At 44.2% G+C, this 21,530-nt stretch overlaps 1 protein-coding gene across 2 annotated transcripts in view; it reads right to left on the bottom strand.

The window, feature by feature from the left end:
• Positions 1-3,666, bottom strand: part of LOC140729544 (uncharacterized) — a 60,547-nt gene extending 56,881 nt beyond the window's left edge. Inside the window, exon 1 of one of the 2 annotated variants that reach the window (XM_073049388.1) lies at positions 3,555-3,666. The gene's annotated coding sequence lies outside the window, so the exon portion shown is untranslated. Of the gene's footprint in view, positions 1-2,934; positions 3,044-3,554 lie in introns of those variants that run through there. The other variant, XM_073049389.1, reaches the window with a different exon arrangement.
• Between the last annotated feature and the right edge of the window lie 17,864 nt (positions 3,667-21,530).

Genomic DNA, 21,530 nt, shown 5'->3' with positions numbered 1-21,530 from the left:
AGGACCAGGCAAGACGCGGAACACCTGGGCAGTTGTGGGCACAACCCATAGGGAGCAATGGGTGGAAAGGGTTGGAGTCCTCAGGGTGGGCTGCATGGATCCCGGGCAAGGCTGCCTCCCAGGCATAAACACGGAGGCCTGGGTAAGGCGTGGACACCTGGGCAGGTGCGGGGCACAACCCATCAGAGGTTAGGGGTAAGGAAGGGAATGGAGTCCCTCTGCCGGCAACGGCAGATGGCCTGGCTTCCCCGACGGAGGCAAGGGACAGGAAGGGGTAGAACCACCCGAGGGGTAACAGCGACGGCCTGGCTTACCCGACGGAGGCAAGGGAACAGAAAGGAGCTGGGTCCAGGGTGAGCAGCAGGACAACCGGGATACACCGGTAAATAAGGAGAAGCAAGCAGACAGCGCGGGCAAGGCGAATACGGCGGAACAGCGGGACCAGCGCACCCGAGAGAAGCAGGAAAAGCAAGACGAACCGGGCAGAATGGGTTGCAGAGTGGAATGCAGAGTCGGTAGCGGAGCAGGCAAAGAGCAGGATATGGAGCAGGATTCGGAGCAAACGAACCAGGTACAGAGCAGGTTAAACCGGCTTCGGAGCAGACAAGGAGCAAAATGACCACCCAAACTAGGCTCAGTCCCCGAGCCCCTTATAAACACCTGCCCTCAATAGGCGACAGGTGTACCTCCTTAAGCCAAGATAATCCATTGGCTCCGAGTGACAGGAGGGCTGGCTGCAATGCCCGGAGTCCGGAGTCCGCGGACCGGAGCAAGACCTGGAAGGCAGGCTCCGGACCGGATCCTAACACGTATTCACTAGTGCGTTCCAATCTGGTCCTTTCTGAAGTAGATTTTACTTCATCCAGAACGTGCATTTCTTCAGCGCTTTCTAATATTACTGCTTCCACCCTGGCAGCATCGGCTTCTCGGCGTAGCGCCAGCACTTCTAACTCTGTTTCTATCCTTACCTTTGCCAACTGGTTTTCGGCTTCTCTGGCAGCCTCTTCCCTTTGGTTTCCAGCTTCTCTGGCAGCCTTTTCCATTTTCAGTTTTGCTTCTTGTTCAGCATATGACGCTCGCACCTTGGCGGTTTCTGCTTTAGCTCTTGCATGGGCAACCTTATTTGCTGATGCCCTACTGCTCCTGGCACTGGATGGCAACAACTTGACACTTGATTGCATGGCCATCATACCATTTGTAGAAACACTTGGTAATGCCACCTTTTCACTGTAGTGTTCTCGTACAGGTGTAGAAACTCTGAACTAAACACCGAGTTAAACCGTAGTTAATGAAGGCACGATCGCAGTAAGATTAACCATTTACTGTTCACTCTTCCACATTAACGTATGATGAAAACTGTTGATAAAACAATACAAAATATATACAACACACACAAAATACTGGTGGAACACAGCAGGCCAGGCAGCATCTATAGGGAGACCCTTCTTCCTGCCGAAGGGTCTCGGCTTGAAACGTCGACAGTGCTTCTCCCTATAGATGCTGCCTAGCCTGTTGTGTTCCACCAGCATTTTGTGTGGGTTGTTTGAATTTCTAGCATCTGCAGATTTCCTCATGTTTGCAAAATATATACAGTATTTGTTTCCTTCTTGGCATCACATTTACATCATAAATACTTGTAAAAGTAAAACTACAACAAACTATATTACATTAAAGTCTCATTAAAGTACAACATACAGTCAGAATCTATCTACGCCATCAACAGGTTTAAATACACCAACACAAACTATCCAGCAATGCTTTTAATAGCACAAGGAAATAAACTTTATCAACTGTCATTATTTTTAACAGAATCAGCGTTAACATTTTTACTTCAACATATCGATTATCTTATGAACTTAAGGCGTTGCTTCTATGATGTTTCTTAGTGTGTAGAATAAAAACTTTTCTCGCGTTGATCCTGAACACACAAGCCCCCTCCTTCCCGTTTCTTCAAACCGGTATTTTCCCACAAGACGCGGCAAAACCAGATGTGATGTCATCATATGCCGCGATACATCACAGACAACGAATTTACTTTCAACAAGCTTAACTTTAACTAGAAAATAATTACAAATGAATTACTAAAGCAAAACTGTAATAAAGCTAAACAAATGCCTTAAGGGCAACACAGTGGGACTAGGTGAGAGTAAGCATTCAGCACGGACTAGAAGGGCCGGGATGGCCTGTTTCCGTGCTGTAATTGTTATATGGTTAAGAAGTCAAGGATCTAATTGCAGGAGGAGGTACAAAGGCCCAGGTTCTGCAACTTCTCAGTCAGGATTATGGGAACGATGGTATTAAATGCTGAGCTATTGTCGATGAACAGCATCCTGACGTAGGTGTTTGTGTTGTCCAGGTGGTCTAAAGCCCTGTGGAGAGCCATTGAGATTGCATCTGCCATTGACCTATTGTGGCGATAGGCAAATTGCAATGGGTTCAGTTCCTTGCTGAGGCAAGAGGTCTGTCTATTCATGATCAACCTCTCAAAGCATTTCATCACCGTTGATGTGAGTGCTACCGGGGGATAGTCATTAAGGCAGCTCACATTATTTTTCTTAGGTACTGGTATAATAGTTGCCTTTTTGAAGCAGGTGGGAACTTCTGCCTGTAGCAGTGAGAGGTTGAAAATGTCCTTGAATACTCCGGCTAATTGGTTTTATCCCCAAGTAAATTATCTTCAGTAAGAGAGCAGTGATGCTGACATACATCCAATGACTTTACAGTCAGGTCGCTAAACAGTCAACATTTTCAACATCAACATTTTGTTTAAGTTTTTGCGAGATCTCCGCATAAGATCCACCCAAATGTACGTTTGTACTTTAACCTGTTGAAATGTAGCTGTTAAACTCTTCACATCCTCTATAAGCTGCATTATGTTCTCTTCCACAATTAGAGCAGTTTAACTTTACACATTCTCCCCAGTCTCATACTTACGTTTCTCTCCCTGACACTTAATACACCTTTGTTTCCTGCAACGTACTGCTGCAACATGCCCAGGACTCTGACACTTAGTACGTCTAAGTGGTGATGGCATATAAGCTCTTACATTACAACTATAGATTCATATGTTGTAACTAACATACTCTAAACTCACTTTATCAGGGAGCTTCACCTCATCAAAATAAATCAATACAGATAAACTCTCTAACCTTTCCTCATTTCTAACTACTTGCAATCTTTTACCTCCCAATGAGATTTAACCTGCTCTATTGAAATCTCCACCAGAACACCTCGTATGACACATCCAATACCTCTATTTTCATAAGGAAACATAGATAGTATCTTTTTGCCAAGCAATGTCTTCAAACATAATGCCTTCTCACACTTGCAAACGATTAACATATTCCTTCATCTCAAAATACGAGCACAATCTACATCCTCTATAGCAGATTTCAACTCTCTAGTTAATTGGATTGATGGAAGAGAGTTGTGCCATGTCAAATTTAACCATCACAATGAACTAATCAGTTTTTTCACAGTATCTAATTACATGTGACAATAATAAAACAATTTAGTTTACCTATCTAGTGCATATAAGAAGTAAACACTTTTACCTTGTCAATGAACATTTAAACCATTTTGGCTTTTCCTCTTTGCCGCTAAGGTGTTGGACTGAAATGAACAAGTCATTCCCTGGTAATGCATTTATAACTGCCCAGGCTGCACCTCTCTCACAGACTGAATTTAACACATTCTTACCTGCCCTTGTTCAGTGGTTTTTGTGAAACATCTTTCAGCATGATACTGTATAAGTATTATTGATCTTTTATGTAATCCTGAAGAATTTTATTTAGAATTATAATCTGGCATACTTAAAAAGTGTACTTAAACATAATTAGTGAATTCAATAGATGTAAATATTCTTCAATCCCATCCTTGATGTACACAAACACAATGTTAATTTTAACAGAGGAATTGAGAAAAGCGGACAAAGTTTTTACAAGTAGTAGTGTGGGACAAAGGGTAGTCTAGGTAGCTGTGAGAGTCCGTGGGTTTGGAATAGACACTGATGGATAAGCTGTCTCTGGAGATAGAGACAGTGAGATTAAGAAAGGGAAGGGAGATGTCAGAAATGGACCAGGTGAATTTGAGGGCAGGGTGGAAGTTGGAGGCAAAGTGGATGAAGTTAATGAGTTCAGCATGGGTGCAGGAAGCAGCACCAATGCAGTCATCAGTGTAGCTTAGGAAAAGTTTGGGGTGGTCACCAGTGTAGGCTTGGAATATAGACTTCCACGTATCTGACAAACAGGCAGGCATAACTGGGACCCACGCGAGTGCCCATGGCTACCCCTTTTGTTTGAAGGAAGTGGGAGGAGCCAAAGGAGAAATTATTGAGAGTGAGAACAAGGGGAAAATGGTGGTGGAGGGGAAATGGTTAGATCTTTTGTCCAGAAAAAAATGGAGTTCTGAGGCCTTCCTGGTGGGGGATGGATGTGTATAGGGACTGGACATCCACAGTAAAAATGAGATGATGGGGGCCAGGGAACTTGAAATCCTTGAAAAGATCAAGAGCATGTGAGATGTCACAGACGTAGGGAGGAAGGGACTGAACTAGGGGGGATAAAACAGAGTTGAGGTATGCCGATATGAGTTCAGTGGGGCAGGAACAAGCTGAAACAATGGGTCGACGTGGACAAATGGATTTGTGGATCTTGGGTAGGAGGTAAAAATGGGAGGTGCAGGGTGTGGTAACTATGAAATTCGTGGTGGTGGATGGGAGATCCCCAGAGTCAATAAGGTTGGTGATGGTGTGGGAGATGATGGCCCGGAGTTCCTTAGTGGGGTCCTGTTCAAGGGGTAGGTAAATGGAGGTTTCTGAGAGTTGGTGCTGGGCCTCAGCAAGGTAGAGATCAGTCCGCCAGACTACTACAGCACCTCCCTTATCTGCAGGTTGAGGTTAGGTTTAGTGCGGAGGAAATGGAGAGCAGAGCATTTGGAAGAAGTGCCATATCTGCCCCTACACCTCTACCCTCACTACAATCCAGGGCCCTAAACAGTCCTTCCAGGTGAGGCAACGCTTCACTTGTGAGTCTTTTGGGGTCATTTACTGTGCTCGAAGCTCCCAGTGTGGCCTCCTGTACATCGGTGAGACCCAACGTAGATTGGGAGACTGCTTCGCTGAGCATCCACACTCCGTCCACCAGAACAAGCAGGATCTCCCAGTGGCCACCCATTTTAATTCCACTTCCCATTCCCATTCTGATATTTCCATTCATGGACTCCTTCACTATTGTGATGGGGCCACACTTGGGTTGGAGGAACAACACCTTATATTCTGTCTGGGTAGCCTCCAACCTGATGGCATGAACATCAATTTCTCAAACTCCTGGTAATGCACCCCCAACCTGCCCCTCTTCTCCATTTTCCATCCCCTTTTCCCTCTCTCACCTCATCTCACCAATCAACTTCCCAGCTCTTTACTTCATCCCTCGTCCTCCAGGTTTCACCTATCACCTGGTGGTTCACTCTCTCCCCACCCTCCCAAAGGCCTTCTGAGAATCCGAATAAACAAAATTCACTGATTCTTCTTTGTCTATCCTGCCTACTATCCTTTAGCAAGGCCTTTAACAAGGTCCATCTTGGCAGTCTAGTATGGAAGGTAGAGTGCATGAGGTACAGGGGGAGAAAGAGAATTGGATGCATAATTGGCTCAACGGTAGGAAGGAGTGTGTGCTTGCCAAGGATTGTTTCTCTGACTGAAGGGCTGTGTATAGTGATGTGTCACAGAGGTCAGTGCTGAGACATAAACAATTTGATTGTGAATGTACAATGCATCGTTCATAAGTTTGTGGATGATACTAAAATAGGAGTTGCCTCAGATCGTGAAGTCTCTGAAATATTATAGGCAGTTGTTGATCAGCTGGGAATGTGACTTGTGCATCCAGACAAATGTGAGGTATTACATTTTGAGGATCAAACCAGTGTAGGACTTTTACAATACAATAGAGTTAGGGCCTTGTGTGGTGTTACGGAACAAAAGTACCAAGGAATGTGTGGCATTGTTTGCAGAAAGTGATGTCACAGTCAGATAGGGTGGTGGAGGAGGCATTTGGCATGTTAGCCTATTGTGTATAGGAGTTGGGAAGTTATGTTGCAATTATATAAGACATTGGTGAGTTTGCACTTGGAGAATTGTGTATGGTTTTTCTTCATGTTATTATAAGAAAGATGCTATTCAACTAGAAAGAATGCTGAAAAAGTTACTATGATGTTGACTGAACTTGACAACCTGAGTTAAAGGCAAAGATTAGGACTTTATTCTCTAGAATGTAGAAAACTGAGGGGAGATTTGATAGAAGTATACAAAATTATGAGGAGTATAGCTAGGGTAAATGCAAGCAGGTATTTTCACTGATATCACGGGTTAAGGGTGAAAGGTGAAACATTTATGGAGACATGAGTGAGAACTTCTTCACTCAGAGTGTTATGGGAGGGTTGAACAAGCTGCCAGTGCAAGTGATAGATGTGGGTTTGATTTCAGCATTTAAGAGAATTGGAAGGTATTCTGAGGGACGTGTTTGGATAGACATGGACTGATTAAGGATAGTCAGCATGGCTTTTTTGTGTGGCAGGTCATGTGTAACAACCACTAACCAGTTTCGAGGAAATTACCAGGAAACTGGATGAAGGCAAGGTGGTGGATGTTGTCTACATGGATTTTAGCAAGACATTTGACAAAATCCCCCTTGGGAGTTTGGTCAAGAAAGTTCAATTAATCAGCATTCAAGATAAGGCAGTAAAGTGGAGTGGTAGTAGATGATTGCCTCTCTGACTGGAGGCCTATTGGTGTGCTGCAGGGATCAGTGCTGGGTCAGTTGGTGTTTGTCCTCTATATCAATGATCAAGATGATAATGTGGTCAACTGGATCAGCAAATTTGTGGATGACAACAAGATTGGGGGTGTAGTGGAGAGTGAGGAAAGCTATCATGGCTTGCAGAGGGATCTGCATCAGCTGGAAAAATGGGATGAAAAATGACAGATGGAATTTAATTCAGACAAGTGTGAGGTTTTGCACTTCGGTAGCACCAACCAGGGTAGGCCTTGCACAGTGAATGGTAGGGCACTGAGGAGTGTGGTAGAACAAAGGGCTCTGGGAATACACGTTCACTGAAAGTGGTGTTACAGGTAGATAGGGTTGTAAGGGAAGCTTTTGCCACATTGGCCTTCATAAATCAATGCACTGAATAAAGAAGATGGGACTGCATTCTTTAGAACGTAGAAGAAAGAGTGGAGATTTGATAGAAGTATACAAAATTATGAGGGGTATAGATAATATAAATACAAGCAGGCTTTTTTCACTCTGTTTGGGTAGGACTGCAACCAAAGGCCATGGCTTAGGGGTGAAAGATGAGAAGTTTAAGAGGAACATGAAAGAAAACCTCTTGGAGGGCTATGGTCCCGGTGCAGGTTGATGGGAGTAGGCAGTTTAAATGGTTTTGGCATGGAATAGATGGGCCGAAGGGCCAGTTTATATGCTGTACTTCTCTATGACTCTAAATTTGGATAGGTACCTTAATGGGAGGGGTATGGAGAGCTACTGTCTGGGTGCAGATCGATGGGACTAGGCAGATTAATGGTTCTGTTATCTTTGTTCTGGATTTTAAAAACAGATGTTTGCATGAGTTTTCAAACACTGGCACATTTATTAATATGTAATCACAATTAAGTGCACGCTCCAAGTTTACCAACCTCAGTCCCGATTCCTGGTGAACTGACTGCATTGCTCACTGGGCACGGAAGTTCTTTATTATGTTCATGCATAATAATACATCTTCCCCCTTTAAAGCAAACAAACATAATACTATGTCCTCAAATCTGCAAGAAACAATAAACTTATTTATATTAATGTTAATTGTAATGAGTTTTCCAGCACAGGTATTTACATTAATTTCAATTGTACTGAGCAAATACAGTCCCCCATTAACTTGGCCACTCTCAATCCATCTCTGTGGTGATTTAATTATCCCTTTTAGACTACTGTTTCCACAGGTATATTGCTTTCACTTGCTGTGTTAATATTAGTGTCTTTCTGAGAACTCTGATCAAACTGTTCTTTTCTTTCACACCCTTCTGCTAAGTTCCTATCCTGTTTATTTCTGTTCTTGTTCTTACTGTGTGACCATAATTCACTCCACGTGCCTCATAATGGAGCCCTAGACTACATCCATGTGAGCAGTGAGTCTTTGCACAAGTTCCAACTGGTTCAGTCTCAATTCACAGAGTTCCTATCATAGACAGCAACTCCTCATGTTAGTTTGTGTTGAACTGTTGCTGTTGCTCTGACATTTGGGTCTGTGTGGTCTCCCCATCTTCCTTTTTATTTTTCCACTTCAACTTTGGGGAGTGTTGTGGAGATGTTTTTGATTTCCAGTCTTTATCTGGAAGTCGATGAGAGACAGATTTTGAACCGCAGCTGCACGATGTATGTTGTTGCATGAACAAAGCCACCGAAGAAAGAAAAGCTGCTTCTTTATTCAACAAAACAAGGTATGGCAGGCATCGTATGTAGACGCTTTCGGTGAAAAGGTCTTCTGGCCCAGTGGGGAGCTCCATATTTTATGTGTCAAACATCCAAGCACAACTCCATATTTACAATATATGGACAATGCTTTTTTTGAAACTAGATATGACCTTCACGCCTCCTGATGGAATTCACAGCTTTTAAGAACCCATTGTTCAGAGCTTTTAGGAATCCATTGTCCAAATTAAATGCACAGTACACTTTCAGATGTGAATACCGGAAGCTAAACTCAATTGCTAAATGTATATGACCTAAATCCAAAAATCACTCTTAACAATGTGGAAGTAAGTCTGGTGACTTCTTCATCATGATCACTCTGTACAGCACTGTCATGCTGGCACAACTGGCACAGACGTCTATGGAAGGTGGAGTTCTTTCTCTTTCATAACCTCACTGGCTCTCTCCTGGGTGCCGTTACGACTTTCTCGAGTTCCATCGGGTAAGCGTCTGAGCCCCTCAAACACATCTGCGTACTCTTTATAGAACGTTGCCTGGTCATCTTTGGTCTGTGAGGCCACTATGAGAAGTCTTTCCACCAGGTTGAGCCTTTTGCATGCAGTCAGACCTAATCTTGGCTGCATTTGCTTTTCAACTATCAGTATTTGCACCTTTAGGTGTGACCCTTGTGGCTGAAGGTCACTATACAGCCCCCATTTACTGTTACGTTCTCTCCAGTATAACCTGTCACTTTTAATTTCATTGGGTAATTCTTGCTCTTCTCTTTGAGAGTCTTGCAATCATTCAGAGACAACAGATTCATCTGGGCTCCGGTGTCAAACTTGAATGGAATTACTGTCTCATTCACAGTCACTGACACAATCCATTCTGTTTTACCACCACCAGCAGACTGCAGAGAATTTGCAAAGACTTCCTTTATTTCCTCATCAACCATGTGCACCTTTCTCACAGTAGCCTTCAGCTTTGCAGCACCAAGGTTGGATGCTATACAAATGGAATATGAAGTATTGGTTCTGCAACCTGAGAGTGGCCTATTCATGGCAGTCGACAAGGCCATGGACCAAATTGTCAGAATTTTCTTTTTATTCTACTTTCTAAATCTAAAAGTGGACCCAAGCAAGAGGAACGAATATTAAATTCAGAGTGCACACATGCCTAGAAATTAGGCCATGTCCCGTAGCTTTACATCGCCGGGGAACGAGACATTCCGCACGTCTCTCTCTCATTTCCTGGGCCCCCTGACCCAACCCAACAGTGGGTTTTATATTTTTTTTTGCAAGTGGTCTTTGAATGGCTCTGCTACACTGTAGGCAATAATACAGCAATCTGATGGGTCTGTGACGAGCAACACTGATGCATGATCTGTTGAATGTTTTGTGCATCTTCTGTCTTATCAGACTTTCAGTCTCTGCATTTATCTTAAAAATAGAGAAATCTGTTTGGTTTGTGACGACTAAATGTAATACTCTGGTTAAGATTTCTACTGCTAGGCTGTGAGGCATTTTTATTTTAGCAGTTTTCTGCAAAAGCAGTATGTCCTGCTAGTAAGTGTGTTTTGGCTTCAGTTAAAGACAAGGAGCCATGTTGCCCAACTTAGGAATGTTGTGTCAGCCAATCATGACTGTCCAAGGACATGTAACTTTCTGCCCAGTGGGATGCGACAGAAAATTCTAGAGAACTGGGTGGGATGAGATTTCTGGTCTCAGGGCAGTACAGGCATTCCCCCCTTTACAAAGGTAGCATGTTCCTATGAAACTATTCTTAAGCCAAAATAGCATAAAGCGAAGAACCATTAATTTATATGGGAAAATGATTCTTCTTCCCACAACTATTACAGGACTTTTCATAAGCAGAACATGTCTTTGGGATGTGCCTGCTTCCACATTTACTACATTTGCTGTTTGAGCCTTTCTCTTTTTCTGTACCATTGCTTTGGGAAACACCTTGAGCTCTGCCCCTCTGTTTTTCACAAAACAGTTTATTCATAAAATGTTCATAAAAGTGAAAATCCTCTTTGTAATGTGAAAACATTACTAATGTAGGTCTTTTGAAAAAGCAAAGCGGTGTAAAGCGAACATTCGTAAAGCAGGGGACACCTGTAGTCTGGTTTGGGTTCTTCTGGCGGGAGCTGCAGAGTGGGGCACAAGGGAATGCTGCCGGAAAGAGAAACTCCATTGCAAGAAGTGCTTTGTGCAGATGAATGGTTCTAGGGAGGAAGTAGCAATACTCCTGAGTTAGCCAGTTCAATTGAGATGGTCTTGTGACTGGGGAAGCTCGTACTGTGACTGGTAAAATATAAATAAACTTCATAATTTTATGTCGGTATATGACCGGTCATTTCCTGGTGAACATTAACTGTGTGTGGGGCAGTAACTACAGAGTATTCACTACAATCAGTGTTCCTCAGCTGGAACATCCTAACTTTCCTGTTTGGTAGAACTGCAAATGATACCGACCCTAGACGTATACTGCTTATGAAAGGTGGCCTTCTCATCGCTGTGTCACTTGGCTGTTAGCAGAGTTAGCCAACGAGCCAAGTTTGTATTTGAGCCCGGTGAGAGGATTGCATAAATAACAGTCATTCTTTTGACAAGCAGTATTTAATTCAAAATATTAGCATACTGAAATGGCATAAGCCATGACTGACATCATGAGGTATCCTATACAGAAACAATCAGATCTTATCATGATCAGACAGGCATGATCTGACCTAAATTCCCCTTTAAATAAAATCTACTTGCAACCACGAAATGCTGGAACAGTGATCTTGCGATTCTCACAAAGGAGGGGGCTGCCGGCATAACACACCCCACCCCCTTCCGAACTGGGTGCCCGTATATGAGGAGCGTGGGACTAAAGTGCAGAAAGAACCTCAGCAGCAGCCCCTTGAGGAACTCGAAGAGCGGCTGCAATTCTGTTTACACAGCATACACCGTTTCTGCTCTGTGCAGCTCCTTAGCTTGTGCTCAAGTGTTCTCCGCTGCCCAACTCATATTCACAGCCTTTTCTAGCATTAAATATTTTTCACAGAGCAAGCTTTCTCTGAGCCCATTATCTGGGATTCCGGAAACTATTTTGTCTCTGACTAATGAGTCTCTCAAATCTCCAAATCCACAGGACTTACTCAGTGTGTGAATCTCAGCTAAATATTGGTCAAAGCTAATACCTTGTTTCTGATCACAGGAAAATAATTTATATTTTTCAAATGTCATGTTTTTACTTGGGACAAAATACTCCTCAAATTTTTTCATAGGAGTGATCAATTGGAAAGCTGTTGGAGATGTCCAAAGCATCTTCGCCAATTACCTTTAAAAAGACAGACACTTTCAATTTTACCTCTGCCCCTCCAGCTCTGCTTGCTGCTAAATATGTCTTGAATCGCTGCTGGAAGCATTTCCAATTACCAGCTAGATTGCCAGTAAACTGCTTAGCTGTAGGTGGACTTAGGTTATCCATAACAGAATTTCTCAGGCTTCTCTCACCTGAATTTCTCTCTTGTTGAACTTCGAGAGCATGCTCTCTTGCCATCAGTTTCCCTCCATCAGAACCAGCGCCTCTTTCTTACTCTGTCATGGTATTCAGTTACGATTCATATTTAGTCCTCATGCTGACTTCTGACATCATGTTTGTTCCTTGATAAAAGACATACTGTGCATTTTCAAACACTAGCACATTTATTAACAATCACGGCTTCTAGCTCCACACTTTAACGCGCACTCCCAGTACACCAGAATCACCCCCGGTTCCCTGTGAACCGCCTGTACTGCACACTGGGAACTGAAGTTCTTTATTATATGCATACATAATAATACAGGTTCAGCATGGACTAGATGGGCTGAGGGCCACCTTTCTGTGCTGCAGTGTTCCATGACTCTATGTCGTGCCCATTTCAGGAGGATACAGTGTCACAACCACAGACTTAGCTGCACAGCAGATACAGCAAATGCTGTCATGAATGCACGTGTCAGCTAATTATTACTTCATTATGGCAGTATTTAACTCCCTTCTTTTCCTTGTAGTGCTATCAGGACTTGAGCAAAGCACAGCAGTTTACAGTGCCTGCTTCCATTCGGCCTTGCCTGAGAAAGTGGACTATTGACTTGACTGACGCTGAAAGTTAGCAGTATTTATTTTATATTTAGATATTCCTTTCAGCCGCAGTGTTGGCATCTAGTTTTCTATTTGAGAGTTTTAGTTAATGGCCCCGCTTGGCCTAGCATATATTGGTTTCCTTTCCCGTAAAACCCTGTTTGCATTAAAGTCTGTGAACTATAGACCCACTTCAGCATCCCTCTCTCTCTCTGCACCTAGGCCATATCCAAGTGTACTGATAGCCAGACAATGTAACCTTCACCCTTGGCTAACATAATCTTTAATCCAATTGATTTAGTTAAATATCAATAATGAGAGCAAATAAATGGTTACTATTAGTCCCATTTCATACTCAAAATAAAGCTTTGTTTTTAAAATGGGCAATTTGCTTTTTCATTGAGAGCGCTATGAGCTAACCCCAAAATGATCAGAATTAGGTTTATTATCACCGGCATGTAACGTGAAATTTGTTAACTTGGCAGCAGCAGTTCAATGCAATACAAAATATAGAAGCAGAAGAAAATAATAATAATAGTAGTAATAAATAAATCAATCAATTACAATATACATATAATGAATAAATTAAAAATCATGCAAAAACCAGAAATAATACATATTAAAAAAGTGAGGTAGTGTTCACTGGTTCAATATCCATTTAGGAATCGGATGGCAGAGGGGAAGAAGCTGTTTCTGAATCGCTGAATGTGTGCTTTTAGGCTTTTATACCTCCTATCTGATGGTAGCAGTGAGAAAAGAGTATGCCCTGGGTGCTGGAGGTCCTTAATAATGGACGCTGCCTTTCTGAGACATTGCTCCTTGAAGATGTCCTGGGTACTAAGTGGGCTAGTACCCAAGATGGAGCAAACTAAATTTTCATCCCTCTGCAGCTTCTTTCAGTCATGTGCAGTAGCACCTCCATACCAAACAGTGATGCAGCCTGTCAGAATGCTCTCCACAGTACATCTATAGAAGAGATTTGTTGACATACCAAATCTATTCAAACTCCTAATGAAGTATCGTTGCTGTTTTGCCTTCTTTATAACTACATCGATATGTTGGGACTAGGTTAGGTCCTCAGAGATCTTGACACCCAGGAACTTAAAACTGCTCACTCTCTCCACTTCTAATCCCTCTATGAGGATTGCTATGTGTTCATTCGTCTTAACCTTCCTGAAGTCCATAATCAATGATTTTGTCATACTGATATTGAGTGCTAGGTTGTTGCTGTGACACCAGTTGGCATATTGCTCCTGTACACCCTCTTGTCTCCATCTGAGATTCTACCAACAATGGTTGTATCATCAGCAAATTTATAGATGGTATGTGAGCTATGCCTAGCTGCAAAGTCTTGGGGATTGTGAGAGTAGAGCAGTGGGCTAAGCACACACCCCTGAGGTGCACCAGTGTTGATTGTCAACGAGGAGGAGATTTTATCACCAATCTGCACAGATTGTGGTCTTCTGGTTAGGAAGATGAGGATCCAATTGCAGAGGGAGGTACAGAGGCCCAGGTTCTGAAACTTCTCAATCAGGATTGTGGGAATGATGGTATTAAATACTGAGCTATAGTCAATGAACAGCATCCTGACATAGGTGTTTGTGTTGTCCAGGTGGTCAAAGGCCATGTGAAGAGCCATTGAGACTGCATCTGCCGTTGACCTATTGCGGCAGTAGGCAAATTGCAGTTGGTCCAGGTCTTTGCTGAGGCAGGAGTTCAGTCTCGTCATAACCAACCTCTCAAAGCATTTCATCACTGTAGATGTGAGTGGTATCAGGTGATAGTCATTAAAGCAGCTCACATTATTCTTCTTAGGCACTGGTATAATTGTTGCCTTTTTGAAGCAAGTGGGAACATTCACCTGTAGCAGTGCGAGTTTGAAAATGTCCTTGAATAGTCCAGCCAATTGGTTGGCACAGGTTTTCGGAGTCTTACTAGGTACTCCATCAGGACCTTCCACCTTGCTAAGGTTCACTCTCTTTAAAGACAGCCTAATATCAGCCTCTGAAACAGGGTCATAAGGTGGAGCAGGGATCTTCACAGCCGTAGTTATATTCTTCCTCTCAAAGTGGGCATAGAAGGTGTTGAGTTCATCTGGTAGCGAAGCATTGCTGCCATTCATGCTATTGGGTTTCACTTTCTAGGAAGTAATGTCTTGCAAACACTGCCAGAGTTGTCGTATATCCGATGTTGACTCCAAACTCGTTCAGAATTGTTTCTTCATTCTTGAAATACCCCTTTGCAAATCATACCTGGTTTTCTGTTACAGTCCTGGGTTGCCAGCCTTGAATGCTACATATCTAGCCTTCAGCAGATGACGTACCTCCTTTTTCATCCACGGCTTTTGGTTTGGGAATGTACAGCAAGACTTTATAGGCACAAACTAATCCACACAGGTTCTAATGAAGCCGGTAACAACTGCAGCATACTCGTCCAGATTTGAAGATGAATCCGTGAATACAGTCCAGTCCATTGATTCAAAGCAGTCCTGTAGGCGCTCCTGTGCTTCCCTTGTCCACACCTTCTTAGTCCTCAGGACTGATGCTGCAGTCTTCAGACTTTGCCTATACTCAGGGAGTAGAAGTACAGCCAGATGATCAGACTTCCCAAAGTGAGGGCATCGAATAGCATGGTAGGCATTCTTGATGGTGGTGTAATGGTGGTTCAGTGTGTTGTTTCATCTGGTATTGCAAATGATCGTTTGATGGTAATTGCTTAGTGTCTGGAACTAGAATGCTTGGTGGATAGAAGTTTGAATGTAATCAAAAGGAGCCAAAAGTATAAGCAAACAAACATGGCAAAAATTATAAAAGATAATTAAGTCATGGAGTTGCACAGCACAGAAGCAGATCCTAGGGCCCACCAATTACAGTGCTACCGGATTGAGAAATAATTGTTGCATAAATTAGAATGGAATGGAGTGCAACACAACACCATAACAAAGGCAACCTCCAGACAGAATGGTTATTGTGCCAGACAGTGGCAGCTTAACTGGAAAACTAAGGTGAATTTACCAAAAGTATGGTGTCCAGTTAACAGCAAAAAATGAGCATACAATGAGGAAAAGGCTCAAGAAAGTGGCACCGAGAAGACCTAAGTAACTGCGTTAGTGAATTGTGTACTCCATTCCTCGGTCGGCATGCCAAAAAGTACATATTGGTGAGACTGGTAGGCCATTGAAGACCAGGATAGCAGAACTTAAGAGTGCTTTAAAAAAACTTGCGAGCAGAATGAAGTGAGATCGCTGAACACTGCCTATCATGCTCATGTAGACCAAGGTTTAATGAGGTCAACATCCTTGGCAAGGAAGAGAATGTTTACCAGAGAAAGATTAGGGAATCACCAGAGATGGAGCATGAGGAGGACCTGAATGTATGTTCTAAGAGTGTAGAGATAGCTCCAGTCTGGCACCACACCAATCAGAAATAGGTCAATTCAAACTAACCAATCAGGAATAGGAAATTCTGTTTCAGCCAATCAGGATTGAGTATTAAGCCCCATCAATGCCGTGGTCACTCGAAAGGGTATATAAGGAGGTGTCTCCGGGTGGACATGTCATTTGATTAACTTGTGCCTGAGCAAGACAGTTGGGTTTACTGTTGAAATGTTGCAATCAGTATCTTTAAGTATGTGACTGTTAGGCCAAAGGATAGTATAGGTATATTTATCTTATAAAGTCCACTCTCTGTACATTACTGTTAATAGCTATTACAGAGAGGTGTTTGCTGAATGAACTGGTTTGGAAGTAAATATTCCAAAACATCTGATGTTCTAAACAAATTAACAAGAAGTGCAAAATTTAGAAAGATTAAAAGAGGTACAGTAAATTTCATTAAACTGGAGCCAGAACTGACCTGCTGAGATTCTTTAGCATTTTGTGTGTTACATTTCCTGAACATTCATACTCACCTCATCTTCCGTCACCTTACAGGGATAGACTTCCATGAGACTCCAGATCCAATACATCATTCTCTGCAACTACTGCCATCTTCTACAAGACCCTGACACCAAACACATCTTTCCCTCTTTACCACCCCACCAATGCTCTCTGCTTTTGGGTAGGAATCAAAGAATCGCTCCCTTCCATGATTCAATTGTCTATTCATCTCTCCCCACTAACATCCTTCCTGGCACTTACCTCTGCAAGCGGCAGAAGTGTTAAACCTGCCTACTCACCTCCTCACTCACCTCCATTCAGTATTCCAACAGTCTTTCTAGGTGAGGCAATAATTCAAGTGTGAATCTGTTAGGGTTGTCTACTATAGTTGGTGCTCCTGGTTGTGGCCTTCTTTACATTGGTTTACAACATCGATTGGGGGTCTTCTTCGTTCCATTCACAAACAGTAGATGTTCCCAGTGGTCAACCATTTTAATTCCTATCTGCTTTCCTGTTCTGACATGTAGGCCTATGTAGGCCTCTTCTGCCATGATGAGATCACTCTCAGAATGGAGGATCAACATCTCATATTCCATCTAGGTACCATCCAATCACATGGCATGAACATCAATTTCTCAACTTCCAGTAATATTTGTTCCCCTTTCCTTTCCCCTCCCTTTTCTTCTATTCCCCACTCTGGCCTCTTACCTCTTCTCACCTGCCTATCACCTTCCCCTGGTGCCCCTCCTCCTTCCATTTCTCCCATGGTCCATAGGAGCAGAATTATGTTCCTTTACATTAACCTCCCAAATAAGATCTGGGGTATTATACAACGGCCAATCTAAGACAGCCTTTCCCTGAGTAGACTCAAGCACAAGCTGCTCTAAAAAGTCATCTTGTAGGCATTCATCAAATTCCCTCTCTTGGTCCACTCTTCTCCCCTATCAGATTCCTTCTTCTCCAGTCCTCTGCGTTATCCACCTATTACCTCCCAGATTCTTCCTTCTTCCCCCTCCTCCACTCCCATCCCCGGCTTCAACCATCAACTCCTAAATTGTCCTCCTTCCCGTCCCTCCACCTTCCTATTCTAGCATCTTTCCCCTTCCTTTCTAGTCCCAATGATGGGTCTTGGCCCAAAAGGTCAACTGTTTATCCATTTCCATAGACGCTGCCTGACCTACTGAGTTCCTCCAGCATGTATATGTTGCTCAGGAGTCAGGACTTGAACAGGGGTCACACTCAGATAGTTTTGTAAACCATTAGTTGATTGCTTGATTTAGGTGTTTAATACCAGCCAATATAAAGAAGAGTGGCCATTGTTGAATGTGTCAGTGTTAGATTGGGGTGTGCTGAGGCTGTGGTGTAACAGGCTTGAGCATGAAATGTCTGATGTTTGGAAGGTGACAGAAACTCTTCATAAAGCAAAGGCTTCAGTGAGAAGACAGAAATAATGTTTTCTTTTGTTATTGATCATTTTTCTTCAGTGAAGGCATATGTCAGGAGCGGACATGGAATGGACCCAAATGCAGGACGCAGGCACTGAAGTACTAGGGGTAGCACAGGATGGGGATGCCATGGCATACAAGGGGTAATGCAGGATGGGGTGGATCCTGGAGGTCAGGCAGACAGAGCAGGATCCCAGAGTTCAGGCAAGGCAGGAGGATCCCAGAGTTCAGGTGGGCAGAAGAGCCCCCTAGGGTGGGCGCATAACTCCTGGGCAGGGCTGCCTCCCAGGCAGGAACACGGAGGCCCGGGCAAGATGCAGAACCCTGGGCAGGTGCGGGGCACATCCCATCAGAACGAGGGCAGGGAAGTGTAGGAGTCCTCAGGGCAGGCTGCATCCTGGGCAGGACCACCTCCAAAGCAGAGACACGGAGGCCTGGGCAAGGCACGGACACCTGGGCAGGGGCAGGGCACGACCCATCTGCGGTGAGGGGTAGGAAGGGAACGGAGTCCCTCCGCTGGGCAACAGCAGACAGCCTGGCTTCCCCGACGGAGGTGAAGGGCAGGAAGGGGCAGAACCACCCATAGGGCAATGGCAACAGCCTGGCTTACCCAATGGGGGCAAGGGACAGGAAGGGACAGAACCACCCATAGGGTAACAGCAACAGCCTGGCTTACCTGACAGGGGCAAGGGACAGGAAGGGACAGAACCACCCAAGGGGTAAAGGCGACAGCCTGGCTTATCCGACAGAGGCGAGGGAACAGAAGGGAGCTGGGTCCAGGGTGAGCAGCAGAACTACCGTGATACACCAGTAAATTGGGAAAGGCAACCGACAGCGTGACAGCGCGGGCAAGGCAAATAAGGTGGAACAGCAGGACCAGCGCACACGAGAGAAGCAAGGGAACAAGACCAACCAGACAAGACAGATACAGAGCAGGCCGGCAACCAGGGTAGAACAGGATTCCGAGCAGGCCGGCAACCAGGGCAGAACAGGATTCCGAGCAGGCCGACAACCAGGGTAGAACAGGATTCCGAGCAGGCCGGCAACCAGGGCAGAACAGGATACAGAGCAGGCCGGCAACCAGGGTAGAACAGGATTCCGAGCAGGCCGGCAACCAGGGTAGAACAGGGTATAGAGCAGAATCCAGAGCCGGCAGGCCAGGTACAGAGCAGGATCCAGAGCCAGCAAAGCAAGTTCTACCAGCTTCAGAGCAGGACAACCCCCGCCCCCCCCAACCAACCAACCAACCTCAGTCCCCGAGCCCCTTATAAACACCTGCCCCCTAATAGGCGACAGGTGTACCTCCTTAAGCGAAGATGATCCAATGGCTCCGGGTGACAGGAGGGCTGGCTGCAAGGCCCAGAGTCCGGAGTCCACGGACCGGAGCAAGACCTGGAAGGCGGGCTCCGGAATGGACCCTAACAGCATGATGGTAGTTAGGGCAGTGGAATTCAACTCCTGCAAGGTGTAAGAAGTCAGTGAATGTCATGGTCTCCCTGAGTCCATCTGTGGAAAGTGTACCCAGGTGTAATTCCTGACAGATTGGTGTAAGGAAATGGAGCTGCAAGTGGATGTACTCAGGTTCCTCTATGGAACTGAGGAGGTTCTAAATGAGAGTTTTAGTGAGCTGGTCACACGCAAGGTACAAGCTTCAGATGGGTGACCTCCCAAGACAGTAGGGCCACTTCCCCCAACAAATTGTACCTCATTGATGCTGTTCAGGAGGATGCTCTTAAAGGGGGCCAGCAGCAATAGTCAGGTCTCTGGTGCTGAGACTGACTGATGCTCAGAAGTAAAAGGTACAGTCAGAAAGAGTAAGGCGATAGGAGATATGCTGGTGAGGTGGACAGACAGGAGGTTCTGTGGCTCCAGAAGAGATACCAGTTTGATGTGTTGTCTCCTAGTTGCCAGGGTCAAGGACATTTGAGTGTTAACAAAGGGGAAGGTAAATAGTCTGAGGTCATTGATACAAATGGCATAAGCAGAACAAGGGATAAGGTCCTTTAGATGAGTACAGCCAGTTTTCTAAGCAATTGAACTGCAAGATCTTGAGGTTAGTCATCTCTGGATGGCTCCCGTGCTGCATACTGGTGACTCCAGGGGTTAATAAGTTGGTGTGATCTGTACAAGAGGGTGCATTTTGCCTGCTAGGATATTGAACCAGAGGGGTTCAATATCCCAGCAGTGAAATTTGCTTTGGCCATCAGCAAGTGTTTGAATTTGATAGGCTGTGCATTAGGACATGAGAGAGCAGAGTCAGTGGGAAAACAGGAAATTTGCAATAGCCAAAGCAAGTGTGCCTAACAGACATGTTACTTTACAGTAAAGGGGCAGATAGAATCACTGCTTTAATTTTCATCTATTTCAATGCACATAGGCAGGCAGGGAAATGAGCTGAGGGCATAGATTACCACCAGGGATCGGGATGTTACAGCCGTAACAGAATCGTGGAAGAAGGGAGGACTGGTATACCGATGCTTTCAGCAAGACAGGGACAGGCAAGTGCGGAGGGTATGTGTCCTCTTTGATAAAGGAGGACAACGGAGCTGAGAGAGGATATTCTTCAGGCGTCATCTAATGGAGTCATTTGTGTAAAACTTGGAAATGAAAAGGAGATGGTCATTTTGATAGGCTGGTATTATAGGCCTATAGTAATCAGTGGGAACTTGAGGATCAGATGTGTCGAAAAAGTGCACGTAGTTGTGAGAGTAATAGGAAAGTGCTAGTGAGAGATTTGTTTTCCTGGCATATTGACTGGGCCACCCAGAGTGTGGGGCAGAATTTATGTCATGCATTAAGAGCAGATTCCTCATATATTATATTGAGGAACCTACTCAGGAAGGAGAAACACAGAACCTTCTCTTACTGAACGATACGGGCCAAATAATAAAAGAGGCAGTTACGAAGCTCTTTGGGTCTAGTGCACAATTACAATTAGTTCTAAAGTTGTTGAAAATATAGAATAGCTTCACAGGCTGAAGTCCTGAACTGGAACAGGGACAACTTGGAGGTCATCTGGGCAACTCTAAGAAAAAGCGAAGAAACAGTTGACAATAGGGCAGCTTTTCAGAGGGTCATACTAAGAGTCCAGATGCAGCATGATTCTATTAGGGTGAAGGGGAGTCATATCAAGTTCATTGAATCCTAGCTGATGAGTAACTAATGCCAGGACAGAGGAGGCAGGAACAACATCCAAGGTTCTCTTACCTTGCCATCCCTGATGTTGCTTCTGAATGGAACATACTGTCCTGTACTCTGGTCAGATGTGGACTTGAGCAAAAAGAGTTCTCCTAATTAACTCTTCAAGTTCCTGTCTAATGCTGTCATAATTTGCTCTGCTCCAATTTAATACTCTAATGCAAGGTCCACACTTACCCTTATTTATAGCTCTCTTAAAACTTAAAGGAGTTGTGGTCACTTTTCCATAACTCATTAAAAGGTCAGTCACCTGGCCAGGCTCATTACCCAACACCAGGTCCATTACAACCCCACCTCTTGTTGGACTTCCTACATATTGATTAAAGAATCCCTCCTGGATGCACCTAACAAATTCTGCCCTATTTAGACACTTTACACTAAGAAGGTCCCTGTTTATATTAGGGAAGTTGAAGTCCCCCATGACAACAACCCTATTGCTTT

The sequence above is a fragment of the Hemitrygon akajei genome, chromosome 6 (genome assembly GCF_048418815.1).
Source record: "Hemitrygon akajei chromosome 6, sHemAka1.3, whole genome shotgun sequence".
In the NCBI taxonomy this organism is placed as follows: Eukaryota; Metazoa; Chordata; class Chondrichthyes; order Myliobatiformes; family Dasyatidae; genus Hemitrygon; species Hemitrygon akajei.
This window is presented reverse-complemented; position numbering and strand designations above follow the sequence as displayed.